The following is a 14,610-nucleotide window of genomic DNA, read 5'->3' as shown; positions in this document are numbered from 1 at the left end:
AGCCTTGTGCAATTTGTTGAAGTCCCACAAAGAGTGGAGGGGGCATCAACAATGGGATGAGCCTTTTTGCTGAGAGCCACTGATTTTGTGGCTCTCAGTGAAAAACTGGTCTATTTTGACATGTCTGCCTGGGACCTATAACTTAAAAAACTTCAGGCAGAGAGACAAGTTTTTCTTTGAGTAACTCTAAATTGCTTTTCACATTTCTATTTTATGTTTGCAGAGGGAACACACAATAAATTTGGGTAAGAATGTAGCAGGCAGAAATCAGACCTGATGAATTCCAAGCTTACATAAACTAAGGTTCCCAATCCTGGGTGCTGTTCTTTTTCCCCGTCAGTAGACTTAGTAAAACACGACAGATATTCTGAGCCCTCCTAACTCCTGTATCATTACTCAGGGATTTGAGAAACTAGGCATTGTGATTGTTTTGTTGAAATAGAAGAGGATTTATTGGGCTACGGTGTGAGGGGGAGAGAGGCTGAAGGTGTGGTGGGAGTGGGGGAAGACAGTGACACATCAAGCAGATAACTTGTGTTCCTATGAGATATAAGAGTGGAGGAAGCACAGAATACAGCCCCCTGCAGTAGCCACAACTACCACTCTACTTTCTGAAGACATTGCAGTAACCCAGTGCTCACAGCCCTCCTAACCCTGAGAGTTTAATCCCAGAGAAAGATCAGAGCAAATGCCTGTAAGTTTGACTTAGCACTCACCTTTATATAGTGTTGTTGACTTTTTAAAATTGTGGAACTTGAGCAACCTTACCGAATCAAGCGTTGTGGATATCCAGCATGCTGAGTGACTGCCTAACCTTTTTAATGTACAGACATGGTTTTATGTGCCTCGAAGTTAGTTCACAAATATATTTCTTTTGGTTGTTTCTGGTGATTACATAGAAATTTTGCCTGTTAATATCCACAAATGTGTTTATCCATCCCCCATTTATTGGGTATTTGGAATTTTTCATAGAATGCCCTTTTCTCTTTTAACCACTCTCATCCTTTATCAAACTCTACTCACTTTTCAAGGCTGATGTTTTTTAGTGCTAGCTCCTCCATGAAACCTTTCTTCTCCCCACGCCTACTCTGATCCGCTCTCCAGGAATAAAAGCAGTCCCTGTTCTTTGTTCCTGTAGTACTTTGCCTTTATTTCCATGAAAGAAAAAGCTAAACATACAATTGCCTTCCCTGTTATATTATAGGTTCCACGAGGACAGTGATTGCAGTGCCTTATACATAATTGAATCCCCTACACATACAACATAATGATTTACAGATATATGTATACAGTAGAAGAATATTTAAATAGCAACATAATGAACATTTTTGCACAATTTGTTTTCATTTATTGTATATCTTTGGAAGCATATTTCTGAATGAAATTACCTGAGCAAATTGTTATAGTATGTTCTGGAAATGAACATTGCCAGTAACAATTTACACGGTGACCTGTTTCCTAACAAGCAGTTGTCTTTATTATATACATGACTACCAAGTTGGGGAAAGCTTTGTGTTTTAATTTGTATTTGGCTGAAGTCGTATGTTTTGTTATGTAATTATATACTCAGTGTGTTTTCTACTGTGCATGTTATTCATTCTCTTTGACCATGAGAACTTAACAAGTAAGCTTCACACATTGATCTTATACATTTTATTATTTATTTGTTTTGACTAGTGTGTTTTATTAGGCTGGTGCAAAACTAATTGCAGTTTTTGCCATCACTTTTATGGCAAGAACTGCAATTATTTTTGCACCAGCATAATAAAAGTTCTGCTCACTGCATATTTTCCCTTTTGATTATTTCTTTTTTTTTGATCTTCATTTTACTATAGTACAGCTTGCAAAAGACTTTTATTCATGTATTTGAACCCACCATCCTAGTTCTGACCACATCATTCTGGCTTCGATGACACCTCATTTTTTCAATGGCCACAATAGCTAGAGAGACAATTATACACGCTACATATCCAGCTTCACCTTTCCTACTAATTTTCCCAATAACATTTATTTGTTTTTGCTCTCTTTATGTGTGTGTTTTAGTCTACTAGAAAAGTTTTTTTTTATAAGAGTTTGGCTATTTTTCTCTAAAATATACTATTTCCTTGATCAATCTTTGTTTTTGACCCAATGCCAAACAGTCTTAGTATATGTGTGGCTTTGTAATAAAGTTTAAAATCTGAGAGGCTATCTACCATCATTACATAAAATAATATACTTTGGCATCTTTGTCTTTTTATTCTTCCAGGTGAATTTCACTATAAATTTGTCAAGATCTGTAAGGTATCCTGTAGAATTTTTAGATTGCATTAAGTCTGTACATTAACTAAATAGTATTGTCTTTCTCACAGTTTTAGCTTTGCCCAGCTGGAGTACTGTGTGTCCATTTATTCATATCTTTCTTTATTTCTCCAATTATGATTTTAGCATCTGAATACATTTCTTTTGTCACTGTAAAATTTTTCAAAGTACTCTTAAATTGATAATCTCATTCAGTGCTTGCCAGATCTCTGCTGTAAGTCAGTAGAAAGATTAGATGTATCCAAGGATGACTGATCTGTAATGAAGCTTTGTTCCCCCAATGTTCATCGTGACTCTTTTTTAGTAACAGCTGTATGGAGATACAATTTAAATACCATACAATTCACACATCCAAAGTATGCAGTTCAGGCCAGGCATGGTGGTTCAACCCTGTAATCCTAGCACTTTGGTAGGCCGAGGTGGGTGTATCACTTGAGATCAGGTGTTTGAGATCAGCCTGGTCAACTTGGTGAAACTCCATCTCTACTAAAAAAAAAATACAAAAATTGTTGGCATAGTGGTGGGCACCTGTAATCCCAGCTACTTAGGAGGCTGAGGCAGGAGAATCATTTGAACCCAAGAGGCAGAGGTTGCAGTGAGCTGAGAACACGCCACTGCACTCTAGCCTGGCAACAGAGTGAGACTCCATCTCAAAAAAACAATAGTATGTAATTCAATAGTTTTTGGTATATTCAGTGGTGTGTAACCATCATAATCAATTTTAGAACATTTTCATCACCTGAAAAAGATATTCCATGCCACCCATTCCTGTACCACTCTTCAAGACCCTGGTAACCACTAATCTGCTTTCCCTTTCTATATATTTGTCTATTTCTGAATATTTTATCTAAGTTGAATCATACAATAAAAATGGACTTTTAAGGAGCAACAAAGGCAACATTTATTAAGCACCTAGGTATCTGTTAAGCACTTTATGTATATTTTCTTATTTTATCATCAAAATAATCATTTAAATTAGGCAACATTATTTCCATTTTAGATAAGCAAACTGATGGCAAAAAGACTGAGCAATTTGCCCACTCATACTATTAGGATGTGCCTGGATGCTTTGACCAGATCTTTGACCATGTTCTTTCTGCCTTAAGGTAGTTAGGAAATTCGAAAAACATCCCTCCCATGCTCTTCCCTCAGTGGTCTTTAGTGCCTTAAACAGAGACCAAAAGTAAATATGACATTTCTGAGGCAGTGAGGGCTGAAAGAGCAGAGACAGGTGGAGTGGTTTGTGTAGCATAGACTCACGAAACCACAGAAATTTGCTTTCCCAGCTTCTCTCCATTAGGTATTGAGAATAACCGGTGATCTGTGTACAGTATGACTCACAGAGCCATGGGAAATTAGAGCTCATGGTTGGAAAGAGCCTCAGAGACCACCTAGTCTAGCTGCTCTATTTTATTGATGAAGAAACTAGGACCCAATTTGCTCAAGATCATATACCTCTAACACAGTGACAGAGAATGACCTTTTATCTGATATTGGAAGAATAAATATACCAAAGGTGAGAGTTCTCTCCAGAATAACTTCAGAAAACAAGTTAAGAAAGAAACGAGATAGTGCTACGTCACTGAATTAGGTCAGGAGATTTGGGTTCCAACACCAGCACTGTCACTAATTCACTGTGAGATCTTCAACAAGTCCCTTGACCTCTCTGGAATAGATGCTATTTTGGAAGCCTGACACTTATTAACCACTCAAGAAATTTTATCGAATAGGTAAATAAGTGAACCATTACTTAAATTTTAAATGTTAGCCTATTTTTGGAAGATTCACAATGAACTACACAACTAAAGAACTGATAAAGGGGTAATCAATATTTTTTAAGAACCAGTACTGAAAATGTAAATGTTTCCAGGGACAAATACATGAATGCACTTTTTTAAAACATGAAGGGTCCCTTCCTCAACAAATAGGAGTGCTTGATTATTTCCAACAGGTAAACATCCAAGATACATTAGCCAAAATCATAACAAAACTGTTCTGGATGCTATCACGACACTAGTGAATGCAGTGGCACGTGTGAATGTGAGTATCAAATCATTTCCTTCATAAATTCATAAATTCATAATTTTGTTCTTTATTTCCTTTGGGAAGAACAAGAATTCTATCTTATTTTGAATAAAAAAGATTTCATCATGTTTTAGGGGCGAATAGAGTCACTTAGTCATTCAAATATATTTGTTAAATACCTACAGAGCATGGGAACATCAAGAAATAGATTTATCCTAAAATGGGAAATTTTTAAAATGATACAAGAACATGAAACTGACATTAAAAACTATTTTTTATGAGACAATAAGTGAACAGTTTAGAGCTGTTTGTTTCAAGCCTCCCAGGTTGAAACTTTCACAGAAGAGAGGCAGAGCAGATGATGTGTGTGTAGGGGGTGAGTGGGAAGGCAAAGAGCACAGCTCTGTAAGCAGGAACTGGAGGAGGCAACAGAAAATGATCATCTTGCCATCTTTCTCCTCCCTCTCCCACCTTCCATGATGGAATAATAATAGGGATCCATTCCATGTGTATTGTATCACCCTTCCGAGTTTACTGAGTACTTTCACATTCATTATCTTATCATGCCAACCCTAAAAGAGAACCATAGTAGGTATTGTTTTTTACTATTTTCTAGATGAGAAAATATGGGACTCAAAGAGGTTAAGTGGCGTTTCTGTAGCCGAATGACAATACAAATTTGTACCAGGACTAGAACTCAAGTCTTTGTCTCTGAAAACAGTTCTCTGTCTATCATCTCCATTCAGCCCTGAATTTTCTCCCCGAGTAGCTCCATTTAATGTTTACGTTGCTGAATGTTCCCCTGGGTGGGGTGTTGTTTTCAGTAGCAGCAGCAGCAGCTGCAGCGGCAGCAGAAGTTAACTCTTACAGTTTGGGTAGAGCAAAAACAAGTGAATTACCATCACAAGTGAAAGACCCTTCTTTTCATCTGTTCTGACCAAACTTCGTGTGTGCATGTGCGCTTCTGTGTGTTTGTGCTTGTGTGTGTGTGTCTGTGCGTGTTTGTGTGTGTGTGTGTGTGTGTGTGTGTGTGTGTGTAATAGGGAGTGGAGCATGGAAATTATACTTCAGCATACTTCAGCAAGTCTGTCAAAGGTTTACTTGTGTTCATATAAAGTAATAATAATGTAGACACATAATTCCTCTGTTTCTATTTGGTAAAATAGGGAGGAAAAAAAGTAGTAAATGGGAGTGGTCATGAAAAAATGGAGAAAGTAGAAATCAGTGAGCATCTAATATGTACCAAGTGCTTTATCTATAACACTTCATTCAATCTGTACAATTGCCCAGTGACATGGGTTCTACTAGTGCCCCTACCTTACAGATTAGTAAATCAAAGTTTAAATAAGTTAAGTCCTAGGTTACAGAGCTGGTGATCTCCTGATCCAAGATTCAAAGAGATTCCGATAGCTCCAGAATTGGTTATTTTAACTACTGCCAAGTAAAGAACTTGTGTCTTAGGGTGAATGGAAATAGCAAAGACTTTCTTTTTTTTCTTTTTTAAAATTATTTTATAAGAGAGTACATATAGACGGTTTATATATTTTCGAACAGAGTAAAAAAGGACATTGTATATTTTTCATAATTCAAATTCTATTTGAACTCGGTTATAAAAAATATGCATTCCCTGTTTGTACCCTACTGTACAAAATATAAAAACTCTCAATATACTCTGTTATGGAAAATATACAAAAAAAAGAAAAATTATTTTAGATTCGGGGGGTACATATACAGATTGGGCTTCAGTTGAATTCATCACCTAGTTAGTGAACCTAGTATGCAATAGGTAGTTTTTCAACCTTTGCTCCAATCCTTTCCTTTTCACATTTAGAGTCCCCAGTGTCTATTGTTTCCAAGACTTTCCTTTTAATCGATGGTCAGAGACTCAAAGGTCCCCTTATCTACCTTTAGCCAAATACAGCAATCCCTTCTAGACATCACTTACCAACGTCCATCCAGTGAGCCACAGGGGCTCTAGGTTAGTTTAGATTTTATAAATGGTGGTGGACTCATCCATTCTCTTGTCTGACACTTCGCTCAGGGCATTTACATGAGGCAGCAAGGCAGGATCAGAGACAATCTATCACTATGGGAGAGAAGAACAGAGAGCATGTACTTAGCCCCAGTGGCACCTGACTCCAACCATTGTGCATTCTGGTCCTTTGCTCAGACATGTCTGCTCATTATGTCCTTGTGGAATTCACAGTCAGTTTTGCAGCTGCATTATTTTTGCCCCAAACATGGTTAGAGGAATCAGCAGGTGATGACCGGCTAGGAACTACATGATTTCTGAGAGGTTTGGTCATTCTTTGGTTTCTCTTTCACAGGATACAAGTGATGCCTTCAAACTTGAGTTCAGTTTCTTAACGGTCATTTAGGAGCATGCTGGTTTTTGCAGTAATCTATCAGTGAAATGATTTTCAAGGTATTGGAAAACGCTCTACTGATCAAGAAGAATGGTGAGTATTGGTGACTTCTGCTGTTTCAGAAATAATGTCACAAATATTGAAGGGGGAACTGTCTGTGAGGATAGAATAAGTTAATATTTTTGACCTATTGTTACCTCATTTTCAATAATTTCTTGGACATGATTTGGAAAAGGGAGAGTGAGATGTAATTATATAGCATGAATTTTGTTCTAAGAGTTTGTAGTCCTGTTTCAGTAAAGAACACCTCTTGACCACACCCATTTTCTTTCTCCCTCACTTATTCATTCCATCAATAAATATTATCAAGCACCTTTTGCAGACTAGGCTTTTACTTTCTTCCTTGTGTCCCCTTTATTTTCTGATTTTTTTTACCTCCTTTCCCCACCATCCCCCTTGCTTTCAGCATTTACATCTTCAATGTTATGCCTGGAAAATGGTGGTAATATCTGAGAAGTTACTTAAAGTAAGAATGTAGAGGAGAGGCAGGGTTGAAGAGTTTTGTGGATTTATGTGTTTTGTGTGGTATTATTTTATCCATATCATCCAGTTTTCTCTTATTTTCTTGCTTATAGCATGTCTAAAGAACTTTTAACCACTCAAGAATAATGCTCAGCTTGTGCCATTGCAAAATTCACCCATGATGACTGACTTCATCCTTCTCGGGATGACAGATAACTCTCAGTGTGAAGTCCTGCTATTTGGAGTCTTTCTTACTGTTTACATCATCACTGTTTTGGAGAATCTCGGCCTGGCGATTCTGATCAGAGTCAGCCCCCACCTCTACACCCCATGTACTTTTTCCTTTCTAATCAGTCCTTCCTTGTCTGTTTCTCTTCCATCACAATCCCAAAGACTTTAGCAAATTTGTTTTCTAAGCTGCAGTGTTTCTTTCCTTTTCCTGTAAACCCAAATGAGCTTGTTCATAATCTTTGCCTCTGATGAATGCAATTTTTTAGCTTCCATGGCCTATGACTGCTATACTGTCATCTGTTCTACTGCATTACTATGTCAAGAGGCCACTGTCTTTTCTTGGTAGTAGAATGCTACCTTAGTGAGTTAGTTAAGATGGTCACTGTGACAGCTTCCATTGCACAACTATTGTTCTGTCAACCAGGTGTCCTTCCTGCCTTCTTCTGTGACATTCCCTAATTGTTGGCACTAGTTTGCTCAGGTTCCTGGATCACCCAGTTCTTGGTGGTTGGCTGTGGGGGATTCACCCTGGTCATCTCCATTCTGGTGATCCTTGTCTTCTACGTGTCTATTCTCATGACTATCCTGGGAATTCTCTCAGTTTCTGGAAAACAGAAAACCCTCTCTACCTGTACCTCCCACTTGACTGCTGTTAGCCTATACTATGGAACAACTATGTACACTTACTTCCTGCCCCCTCGACATAGATCCAGGGCAGGAAATCAAATGGTCTCAGTGTTTTATACAATGGTGATCCCATGTTAAATCCTCTCATCTATGGTTCAAGAAATGAGGAAGTGAAAGTTGCTCTATGGAAAACACTAAGACACAGTCGTTAATCTTCCATTGTGTGTCTCAAAAATGCAAAATATTCTGTGGCTACTTGCTCATGCTTTTATTCACAGTGCTGTTCTTGCCTGCAAATGAAGTCTTGTTAAGAACAATGGAATTACTCTAGCTAATTGTTTAAAAGTAGTTGTCTAGATAAACAGCAACACAGTAGGCAGGAATTATATGAACAAAATAATATGTATTTTCTGGAACAATTGCAGACAATTGTAAGAAATATTTAGGAGGGAAATGTGTATGTGGGTATAAATATGTCAATTTGAATGGTAAACCTGTGTGATAACCCTAGTCATGAGTTAAAATAATTTCAGGATGACAAGGTTAGGACTTATATAATATAATTTGACATAAGTTATAGACGAGAACATGGATGGCAGCTGGGATGCAAATAACTTTGCTGCACCATGTATGTCCTTATATTGAGGATTTACTTAGTGCTCCAAAGACTGAATTAAGATCAGTGCATATCTGTCATAAAGATTCAGGACACTTCTGAATGTTTCTATTCCAAATGCTCTACCAGCACTGCACTGTGAGGCTGTAAAATGTAAGCATATACATGACTTCTCATGTGCAATTATTGAGATTTATAGGGGTAAATCTTAAATAGGGTGATAGCTAAATAATAGATTGGGCTCACTAATTAGAGTTTGGAAATCCTTTGTCAAGAACAATGAATCATTGGTTAGTAGGAACTCCAGGCCTGAATTGCAGCTATGATTTTTCTATATGCAAATTCTGAGTGGACCAGGGCCAGGTCCATTGCTATTCTTGAATACACTTCTAACAGACAATGCAAGTGTAAATCAAACCCCAATTAATTCATTAGTCCATGGCTAGCTCATCCTCAGAATTTGTAATATTGCATGAAATTCCTGGATATTGCTATTTTGTGTAAATATATTGAACATTAAGATATTCTTGAAACCATACAATCCCAGTTATGAATAATACAAAACCTTAAGCTCTTTTGTAAATGAGAAAACTAATGACTAAAGAAGAGAAGGTGGGCCGGGCGCGGTGGCTCAAGCCTGTAATCCCAGCACTTTGGGAGGCTTAGGCGGGTGGATCACAAGGTCAAGAGATCGAGACCATCCTGGTCAACAAGGTGAAACCCCGTCTCTACTAAAAAAAAAATACAAAAAATTAGCTGGGCATAGTGGCGTGTGCCCGTAATCCCAGCTACTCGGGAGGCTGAGGGAGGAGAATTGCCTGAACCCAGGAGGCGGAGGTTGCGGTGAGCCGAGATTGCGCCATTGCACTCCAGCCTGGACAACAAGAGCAAAACTCCATCTCAAAAAAAAAAAAAAAAAAAAAAGAAGAGAAGGTGACCAAAACCAAACAACTAGTTGGAGAGAAAGAATCAAATTGGTCAAGCTGCAAGGAAAATCAGAAAGTCGCATTTATCTATGTCTAGGTTAGTGCCTAAATCTATAACTAGGGATCTTTGAGTTCTAAGAATAGTTTGTCCACCACACGTGGTGGCTCATGCCTGTAATACCAGCACTTTGGGAGGCAGAGGTGGGCAGATAATGAGGTCAAGAGGTCAAGACCATCCTGGCCAACATGGTGAAACCTCGTCTCTACTAAACATACAAAAATAAGGCGGGTGTGGCCCCTGTAACCCCAGCTACTTGGGAGGCTGAGGCAGGAGAATCACTTGAACCTGGGAGGTGGAGGTTGCAGTGAGCCGAGACCGTGCCATTGCACTCTAACCTGGGCAACAAGAACAAAACTCTGTCTCAAAAAAAAAAAAAAATAGTTTTTCTTCTGCCTCTACTCCCAGAAGCTCTGTAGCCTTAGTAGCCATCTCCCAAGAAACCTTAAACCCTAGTTTTGAGGGAGGTGGTGAGGTTTACTTGGTAGCCATGTGAAACCCAGTTCTCTTAGAGTGTCATATCCTTATATGCAACTACCAATCGGAACCTGCAATTGGTTGTTTCTCAGGCACTTCATATTTAGTCTCTCAAAAATTTAACCTTCTAGACCTGGTGCTCTTCTTCCCTTGCCCCTACCTAAGCGAGTAGCAACATCCAGGTTTTTAAGCCCCAAACCCGAGTCAATCCTTTGCACTTCCTCTCCGTCCACTTGCTACAGCCAGTCATTCACCAAATCCTGTCAATTCTCCCTCGAAAATACCTCCACTGTCACTGGCACATTCTTTTCTTGCCGGGATTAGCTAAATGGTCCTTTATCACTTCTTCCTGAATCCACCCTGGATTTTGTGAAATCTACTTTCACACAACAACCACAGAGGTTTAAATGTAAATCCGACCACATCAGCCTTCTTCTACCCTCCAAACTGCTTAAAATTTCCACCTCTCTCTTTGCCTATAAGATAAATTCCAAACTTGTAAATATGACATGTAAATCTCTCCATGCCCTGTTTGTCTCCGTTCTATTCATTTTTTAAATCCAAACTTAAATCCTATCTTTTTTCTAGGTAGCTTTTCCTGACATTTCAGAAGAAAAGTGAGTGTGCATATTCTGTTTTCTCATTGCACTTTGCATGCCTTTTATAGCATTATAACACTTGCCCTTCTAATGAAACTCTGTGCAATTTTCTGATAATCTGTTCTGTCCACCTAGATTGAAACCCTTTAAATGGATAGAGCCATGTTTGTTTGTTTTTGTCTCCTACCTAGTCCCATACAAGTCCTGATTATCTGGTAAAGGTTTAAAAAACATTAGCAGAGTTGAAATTCACTCACAGCTAACTTTCTCCATTTTCTCCACCGGGCATGGTTATACTTTGTTGTGTAATGGAGGAAAGGTAGAAAATCTTACCTCCTGGGACACCAGCTTCTAGCTGGTCCTCCTGGTTTGGCAGATGTTTCCTGTTGACACTGTCACTCCTGAGTAAGGAATCTGAACTTCTTTTTGTTCATTGTTTTTACCTTCCAGCTCAGTACTACCCAGGTCAATCCCTTGTTCTCCCTGGATTTCTGCTCTTCTGTGGTCACTGGCTCAGAGACGTGCCAGACTTTTTTTGTGGGGGGGGGGGTTGGGTGATGGAGTCTCACTCTGTTGCCTAGGCAGGAGTACAGTGGCACAATCTTCGCTCACTGCAACCTCCACCTCCCAGGTTCAAGCAATTCTTTTGCCTCAGCCTCCTGAGTAGATGGGATTACAGGCGTGTGCCAACACGCCCAACCCAGCTAATTTTTTGTATTTTTAGTAGAGACAGGGTTTCACTATGTTGGCCAGGCTGGTCTCAAACTCCTGACCTCGTGATCACCCGCCTCGGCCTCCCAAAGTGCTGGGATTACAGGCATGAGCCACCGTGCCCAGCCAGACATGGAATAAAAATTCATTTTTCCTGGAATAAAAATGCATTTTTTTTGCCTTTGTGAGTTTCATGGTTAGAAATTTTCAGAATCAGAAGTCAGAGGTGAAAGGGCCCATAGAGAGAATTTAGAATGATGGATTTTAATTTTTTAAGCATTGGAATGATTTTTTCAAAACAATTTTAAATACAGAACAAAAATTTAAACATGAAAGTGGAAGAGGTTTGGTTGAAGAAAGGATGGGGCACCCATAGCCTAGTTCTCACTTCTCCATCCCTGAGGCACCCCTACAGAAACTCAAGGACAATTTGAAAACACTAGAGGAATCAAATCTGCTTTTTTTCACAAATGAGGAAACAGCATCCCCAAAGAAAGGCATCATTCTGGAGATCACTCAGCTAGTCAGTGGCAGAGGCAGAATTAGCATTCAGGTTTCCTGATTCCTGACCTCAGAATACTGTCTACTATAGCACTTTCGTGTTGTGTGATGTTTAACACAGCTGGGAGGTAAACAAAATGGGCCTTATCTGACTGAACTACAGACACTGACTTAGTGTCTATCTTTGGCTGGTAAAAGTGTCCGCCACTCTCCAAACAGCCCTAGAAATACCAGAGACAGCTACAACCTTATCAGCCTTCCTCATTTCTATATGGGAGGTGGTAGATTTTAGAGGATACCAAAATTCTTTAACAATAGAGAGTCCTTATAGTCAGGACTAGCTACATAGTTTGCAGGACCAGTGCAAAATGTAAACGTGAAGCTCCATGTTCAAAAAACAGGAAAAAGTGCTATTACAGGTTCTCCAATAGAAAGCTTTTTTTCTTTCTTCTGCAGTCTCTCTCTCAACCTGTCATGCTGTTTTTAATTCGTTATTTAAACACCTGCACAGGCACAGGGCTATTTGTGGAGCAAGTGCAGAACTTCCTAAGTGGTCAGTGACTTTGCCCAGGGACTAGCTGCCCATGTGCATGACTCACTCACTACTGGGTTCTTCCTTACATCAGCTTCTGCACAGATAGATGCATCATGCTCTGTTCAGCTTGGAGGAAGTGAAACCAGACATTCCCATTCCCATGGGCAGGCTGCCCCAACCCATGTGGTCAGGCAACCATCAAGAGTATTACAACTTCTGCAAAGTGTGTACTAGGTGTCTGGATTGGAGTGGGCAATAGGCCCTGCTGAGTAACCTGCCAAATGCACCATGGCACTGCTCACTTGGGGCCGGATTGCTGTTACCATGTCCAACTGTAAGATTTTTCAGGGTATATATGTATGCTCCCAATTCTCCTTGTGCCCTGGCTCAGTTCTCTTGTGTGGAGGGTTTGTAGCTATTACTGGGCAGGATAGAGAAGGGGAGGCTGGATGGGGTCCTGGGTACTAAGGGAGAAGCGAATGACAGCTAAAACCTACCCCTGGGAAGTGGAGAGGTGGTAAAAAGTGGGACTATGTGTTCTCAGAGATTCCAGACTCCCAGTGCATACTCTATTGTCCCATTGGATTTTGCATTTCACTTACAATAATATTCAAATTATTAAAAATTTCAAGGCAGTGACATTAAACCCTAAGTGCAGAGCACTCCTGAGCTCAAGGTCCTGTACAATTGCCCTCATCACATGCTCGTAAAGCCAGCCCTGCTCACAGAGAGGGGTTTCTTTTATCTTTATCAGGTGGTAGAGTGTAGTGGTTAGGAGCGCAAGCTCTACAATCAGACTGCCAGACTTCGGAATCCATTTCCCTTACTTCCCAACTCTGTGATGTTAGACAAGTTACTTAACCTTTTTCTCTCAGTTTTCTCATTTGTAAAATAGGAATAATAAGATTACTCACCTCTTAAATTTGCTGTGAGGTTTAAATATGATGATGTATTTACATTGGTTAGAACAGTGCCCAGACATGGCACACATTCAGTAACTGTTTCGTGTTATCATTTATAGCTTGCCGGATTCAACATTTTTTAGATCTCCAATATAGGTATCAGGTTTTATTTGCTCTGGATAAGCTGCAGACCTGTATTCCAAATGTTATTTACCTAGCTCCTAGAGCATATAACCAGACTTGGTCTCCAGTGGCCTCTCAGGCTTAAGGGGAACTCCACTAGATCTGCACAAACAAAGTGAACCCAGTGAGGTTTCTCTGGTAGAGTGTTTTCCTTCATAGGCTCAGCCCCCATCCAAGTCAGTCTTTGGCCTCACTGTGCCAGGTCTCGAGACCACCAAATTCAGCCTCAGGGACAACACATCCACTACTGCTGCTTGTCCAACACCAACAAGTTCTTAGGAAAGAAATATCCTATTGTCTCATAAATCGTGGTCCCTGGTCATTTGGTTACCGGAAACAGTTATGTAAGTGAATCTCTGGGGTCTCGACCTCAGTCCTGCTGCAACAGTGACAGCCCTTAAAGGCATGGACATTCTAGGGGACTTGGAGACAGAACAAGATTTTTAACCAGTGAGCCTAATCCAGGCCTTTAGGGGGTAACAAGACCTCTTGAAGTGAGAGGATGAGGTGGAGGGCAAGGACTTTATGAGATATGTCAGCAAATCTGTCTTTTTGGGTGTCACAAGAAGATAAATACTGACTTCTCTCTGCATCTGCTGGTGACAGTAGCAGGAGAAGCTGAGCCTTGCATTCCAGGGAGCTCTCAGCACATCTGCATGCCCTCCTCTGCCCCCAGCACACACTCAGGGTGGGCTCGGTCAGCTCTCCTGGTGGAGGAGGGGCTGCTCCAGCTATTCTGGGCTGGGTATCCCTCCCTGGCATTGTTCTGGGTAGTGGTGCTCAGAGCAGCATCTAGTCCTGGGCTTTCTGATGGAAGGACCCTGCCAAGACAGCCCCCAGGCTGGATCTGGGAACCTGAGCAAATGAGCAGGTATTGGGGAAAGGATAGATTGGGGGGCCTAGTGGCAAGATGCTATAGCCTCAAAGGCAGGACAGCAGAGTCAACTAGCTGTGCGGTTCCCAGCTTCAGTCCAAGGCAAGGACATCCCAGAGAGTCCTTTGGCCCAGAGCTGACACTTCGCCTGTCAGC

At 40.3% G+C, this 14,610-nt stretch overlaps 1 long non-coding RNA gene across 2 annotated transcripts in view; it reads right to left on the bottom strand.

Moving 5' to 3' along the window:
- LOC118150575 (uncharacterized) overlaps positions 1–11,255 on the bottom strand; it is a 37,863-nt gene extending 26,608 nt beyond the window's left edge. For both annotated transcript variants that reach the window (XR_004738674.3, XR_004738675.3), the window contains exons 1-2: positions 11,082–11,255; positions 6,272–6,412 (exon numbers count right to left, since the gene is read on the bottom strand). This is a non-coding gene — a long non-coding RNA (uncharacterized LOC118150575). The remainder of the gene's footprint in view (positions 1–6,271; positions 6,413–11,081) is intronic.
- Between the last annotated feature and the right edge of the window lie 3,355 nt (positions 11,256–14,610).

Source organism: Callithrix jacchus, chromosome X, assembly GCF_049354715.1.
Source record: "Callithrix jacchus isolate 240 chromosome X, calJac240_pri, whole genome shotgun sequence".
Lineage (NCBI taxonomy): Eukaryota > Metazoa > Chordata > Mammalia > Primates > Cebidae > Callithrix > Callithrix jacchus.
Note: the sequence above shows the minus strand (reverse complement) of the source record. Positions and strands in the feature narration are given on the sequence as shown.